This window comes from Myxine glutinosa, chromosome 9 (assembly GCF_964187855.1).
Source record: "Myxine glutinosa chromosome 9, kmMyxGlut1.1, whole genome shotgun sequence".
Lineage (NCBI taxonomy): Eukaryota > Metazoa > Chordata > Myxini > Myxiniformes > Myxinidae > Myxine > Myxine glutinosa.
Window position 1 is genome coordinate 69,808,428 of NC_136269.1, and position 5,681 is coordinate 69,814,108.

Genomic DNA, 5,681 nt, shown 5'->3' on the forward strand with positions numbered 1-5,681 from the left:
GAGGGACATGAGGGACCAAGCGGAAAGGGAAGTTAACCAAATGGGGCAGCAGATAGAGGGGGTCAGAATGGGGGTAGAAACCAAACTGGATGCTCACAGGGAGGAAATGGAGCAGATGAGGGTGGCATCTGGGCAGGAGATGCAAGTGATGGGAGAGGAGATCAGAAGAGGAGTGAGTGAGGAGGTCGGAGGAGTGCGCGAGGAGGTGAGGCACTGTAAGGAGCACATGGAGAAGGAGGTGAGAAAGGGGACTGTAAAATTGCAAGGGGGCATAGAGGACCTGACGCAGGAGGTGGAGCAGCTGACGGTGGGACAGACGGAGTTAGTGGAGCAGGTTCAAAGGAACACTGCGGTATTAGGAGGTTTAAAAGTGACACAGAAAGAACTAAAAGATGACTTGGTGGCGACGAAGAGGGAATGTCAGATGGTACGTGAGGGACTGACAACGAGGTTGGACGAGGTGATAGAGGTAATGGAGACGAAGGACCGGCAGGTGAGGACGCACCTGGAAACGGTCAAGGTAGCCTTGGAGGACGAGCTTGAGGAGACGTACCGGGGAATGAAAGAGGTGAAGCAGAAACTAGAAGAAGTGGAAGAAGGGATGAGCGAAATTAAGAAGCGACGGAGAGGGGATAAGAAAGAGATAAAGGAGGAAGTAAAAGAATTGGTCCAAAGTCTGTGTTTGGATCGTGATGATGTGCTCATTAACCGGATGAGGGATTCGCAGGTGATGGAGGAGAAGCGAAGAGGAAGAGGACCCGGTGTAAGTGGTGACCAATATGGTCGTGCGTATGATGCGCCAGGTGATTTAAAAAGCTTGGGGGTCGAGATAGACCCGGGTGTTCGTGAGAGGCCGTTGGTGAAGTGTGCGACAGGTCTGGTGTGCGAAAGAGGAGGTGTGCGAGAAAGTCCGACTCTGGGGTGTGTGAGGAAAAAGTGTGTGCCAAGGAGTGAGGGTGCTGGCGAGAGTGAGTCGGTCGTAGCGCGTGTGCGAGGGGGCACATGGAAGCGCGGGGTGGTGAGTGTTACAGAGGGTGTGACGGGAGAGTGTGCGCAGGAGTGTGCGCGAGAAAGGTGTGTGACGGACAGGTGCACGAGGAAAGAGTGCGCTGTCAAGAGTAAGGGTGAGTGCGCTGTCAAGAATGGAGGTGAGAGTAGTGAGAGTGACATGGAGCGTGAGTTAGTTGTGACAGGTGAGCGAGGATGTACACCTGGGATGGAAGGATGCACACCTGGAATGGTAGAGCGTGAGTGGGAATGCACGCTGGAGTTGGTGGTGAGGCACGTGGTTGGGTGTGCGAATGAGAGCACACCTGTGATTGTCACAGAGGAGGTGACCGAGGAGGGGGCGCGAAGAGGTGTATTGGTGAGGTGTGCGAGCGACGAATGTGTGCCAAAGTGTTCGGTGGTCAGGTGTGTGACCAAGGCTGTGAGTGGAATGAGTGTACCTGGGTGTGTAAGGAAAGGTACGAGGAGCATGGGCACGGCTGGATGTGTGAGCAAGGAACGGGCTGCGGGGTGTAAGCGTCCAGGTGAAGCATCGACGTTACACAGGTTAGAGGTTAGGTCGACTTTTAGCCGAAGCGGGCCCTCGGTGCGTGCCGGGCTTCGCGTGCCGCGAGAACCAGCGGGGATCCGAGCCACGGCGGGTTCAAAAGGACCGCCGTGCGCGATCCGTGCTGGGCCTCGCTTTGAACGTCCGTGCTCCACTAGGCGGAGCGGGCGGCCCGATAGAAAGAGTCGTCATGGCGACCACTTTTTGTTGAGGAATTCCGGCAGGTCGAGATCGGGACATTGGATGGCTCCGTGCCGAGAAGGTGCGTGGGATCTCGGGCCGGGTAAACCTCCTTCCCTGCACCGAAGGCAGGATGCAGCCAGCCACTGGCACAGAACAACCAGCATCCATTGCTTGGCTTTACGAAGCCGGGCTTTGGACAGGGATTGGCGCACCGAGAGGTATTAGTGAGTCGACTGGGTGATGAGGTTAGTGTTTTGGACCCAAAATTAGAGAAAAACAAAATTTGATGATTGGCAAAGGATTGGCAGTAGTGATTGGCAGATGATGGGTAGTGATTGGCAAATTTTTAATTTGTTGAAATTTGATGTGCAAAATTGGTAGTGAGAGACCCCCGATGTGGTGGGATGGCAAATCCACCATCCTTCCCATGTGTGGGGGCAAAGGAGCTATAGCTTATGGGGTGTATGGCAGTGAAAACTAGCCCGGGTGGGTTAGGATATATTGTAGGGATCTAGCGAAGATGACATTAGGTAACGTTAAGATTAGTTAGTGACTGATACCTGTAGTGGGGACGCAGGTAGATTAGTGTGGATGATAATGACGAGGGAGCGCAATAGTTAAAAGGGACGACTGGGAAGCGCAAGTTTCAGAAGGGAGTAGTTAGCTGAGATGATGCTGTGTGTGTGAGGATTGAACAGGTGTGATTGCACAGGTGTGCAACTGGACAGGTGTGTGGAGTAGTGTATGAGTAGTGAGTGTTGTGGATCAGCGCGAATGCGCTTGGGGAGAGAAGGGTGCCGGTGGCACCAGGTGTGAGAGCACAGGTGTGCAGGTACAGGTGTGTGGAGAGAGTTGGAGTAAGTGGTACGGAGTGGTGTGCATGGTGCGAAGGTGTGGATGGGGGAAGAGTGGACCCCTTTCACGAGCACCCGGGGCGGGTAGTGTAAGTGTTAGGTAGAGGGTGCAGGTAAATTGTGGTTGGATATTGGCATTTGTGGTGCGGTTGCAGAATGGTGTTGTGAATGGGTGCATTCGTGTTGTGGAAATGGCTGGGCGTGTAGCCTGTTAGTGTGTGTAGTTGGTTGGGCACTCCACCACTGTGAGGATGTCGGCCAGGTGAGGCCGCAGGTGGGCTCTGGGAGCCGGTAGTTGTGAGTGGGTGCCTGAGGATCCCGGGTGTGGATCGGGCAGCCCAGTGCCAGAGAGGGCACGGAGTGGGGAGAGAGCCAGAGGGCCTTCCCCAGGTAGTTAGGTTAGGGTGAGGAGCAGGTAAGCTCGGAGGCAACTGCAGTGGTGGAGGTGTGCAGGTGGGTAGACCCACTGGGAGAGGTACACGCCGCAGCCCAGAAATTGTGCGAGGGCACCGGGAGATGAATCGGGGGAGTGAGACCCCAAATTGAAGAGCACCACAGTTTGGCCAATGGGAATTGGTTTTTAGAACCCATAGTGTAAGAGGGCCAATGGTTTGGCCGGAGAAAGCCCCCGGGTAGTGTAAAGTTGTTAAAGTCATTTAGGAGATAGTTAGGATTGATGAACCTGTCGCACCATACGCAGCCACTTACCTGTGGTGATGATGATGACTCCACACCTGTGTTTTCTTTGTTTTGTTGCAGGAGATGAATCGCTGTGTGGATTTGTGAGACGCATCACGACGTGGATGAGACATTGGGGTGATTCCATCTCTCCCTCCCTAGGAGGGACTGATGATGAATTGGTAATGGCAAATTATGATGTTGAGTTGGAGATGGCAAATTTTGATGAGAGTTGAAAATGGCAAATTTGATTGGTTAGGAGGGAGAGAAGACGAATTTGGTTTATGGGAGGAACGGGGAAGACAGTAGGGATGTTTGTTGATTTGTAAAGTAGATGTTTATGGGTAGTGTTGTGTTTTGTGGATACAGTAAGGGGTAAGGGAGGGGCCATGTAGGTTACCTGGTGGGGGGGGGGGCGTACGATAGGAACGTACCTGTCTCACCTGGTTCCCATGTGCCCCCAGTGTGCATTACCTTATATTGCGTGCACTTTTGCGCCCTTACCACCTTACTCATTTGTTTCTTCTTTTGTCTCCCACCTCCGAGGATCTGGCTTTGGGGTAGAGAGAGAGGAGAGAGAGGTGCTGGCTACGCAGTTGTGGGCCTGCACTTTCGCTGTTGGCTGCCTGGATCGATACACCATATGGACCGCAATGTTTGTGGCCACCCACAATGGACCGCAGCTCTTTTGCGGCCAAGCACCACCCGTGGAAGGACCTATGGGTCAACGTGGCACCTATGCCATAAAGGTGAACCACTGTTAATTAACACCAAGTGCACCACAAGAAGAGCAAGAGACACCTGCAGGGTTGGGGGTTGTCGAATTTATTTTTATACCAATGAACAATGGTGACTGCACCGGATGGTGCTGACTGTGTGGTGGGGTGGTGCTTTTGATGCTGGGAAAGGGTGCTCTGCACGTTATTAAAGGCCGTCGGCCACAGAGCACTCGTGGGTTGGTGTATCGGTGTTGGCAAGCGCGCTCTCTCTATGCATAACATCTGCATGTGTTCCTCCAAAAACAGGTCCTGGATCGTAGTGTAGATATCAGCGTAGTCTTGTAAATAATGCTCCCTACCGGCTGTATGTTTAGTTTGAGAATTCTTTCCGGATTCGGTTATCCTGTGGGTGTGTTTCTGTGAGGAGAAGGGTGCAACGTCGCAGGGGGACATATTTACTCATTTGTGAATATCTGTAAAACTGTCGCACTCAGGGTAGAGTTAATAGTAGAGGGAACTACATTGCGTGCCACACTAAAGTAGGTAAAAATTTATCGGGTCGGGACGCCCCGAGGGTAGAGAAGGGTGCAATGTTGCGAATATGGAATTTGGCCTCCATATCCGCTTGTAAATATTCCCCTATTTTCTCCAATACTCCCCAACTTTCCCCAGTCCCCCATTCCCTAGTCCCATTGCATGTAAATAACAATCAGTAGAGCCGACCTTCCCCTTATTCCCCCATTAAATGTCGTGCCCAGGTCCACCGCACCACACGTAGACAACTTTCGGACATCTTCCTAGTTATTCTTAATCTATGTCAGTTAAGGCCTCGTTTCCATTAATTATGACTCTTCGTTGCACCAGAATGTGATTATATGGCATCAGTAGTGAGTTTAGGACCTTTCCCATACCTCCTCCCATCTTCTTCCCCAAACAACAACAATAACAACAACTACAACAACAATTACAACAACAACAGAGGGGATGGCGGCGGAGCGGGGGAGGATGCGTCCTCACACCGGCTCGATTAGCTCCAGACCATGCGCTCCACGGGGTTACCCCGAAGGGGCTGGCTGTCAGCTCCTCGTCGGGGGCGGAGCCAGTAACCCCCCCCCGCACGCACCCAATGGGAAGCAACGTGCCGATTCCACGAGGCGGAGCTAACGAGCCGAGGGCGTGTCACTCCCCGTCGGATATACGCGGCCCCGCGCCGGATGTGACGTGAGATGCGCCCCCAGCCTGGAGAGAGAAGTCGCCACCCCTCGAGCGCTGCAATACCTCCACCGCATCTCTTAAACTGGACCGTACGTGATCCTGCCCTGAGCTCCAGGTGCACCTGGAGCGATCGCTACCCGCTTTCGTTGCAATCAAACCCCGTGTGAGTGAGCCTTGTCCCGTTTATCTGTCGTCCGTTGGGGTTAATATAAGTGTGTTTAAGTGCCCACCTTCCTATGTTTCCCTCTTGTCCCTGTAATCTAAACCTTCCGCATTATTGTAATAACAACCTTTGAGAACCGTATCCCTGGTGTCGTGTCGTATTAATTCCAGCCGTGTGTCTTCTTTTTCCTTCATTGGTCTAGCATAGCGCGATTAGTCAACCCCGGGTGCAATCGGGGTAACTTGTGCAGACGTGGTCATACCATAAAACCGCTCGGTAAATAACATCCAAGCCACGTCTGTAACAATATGTTG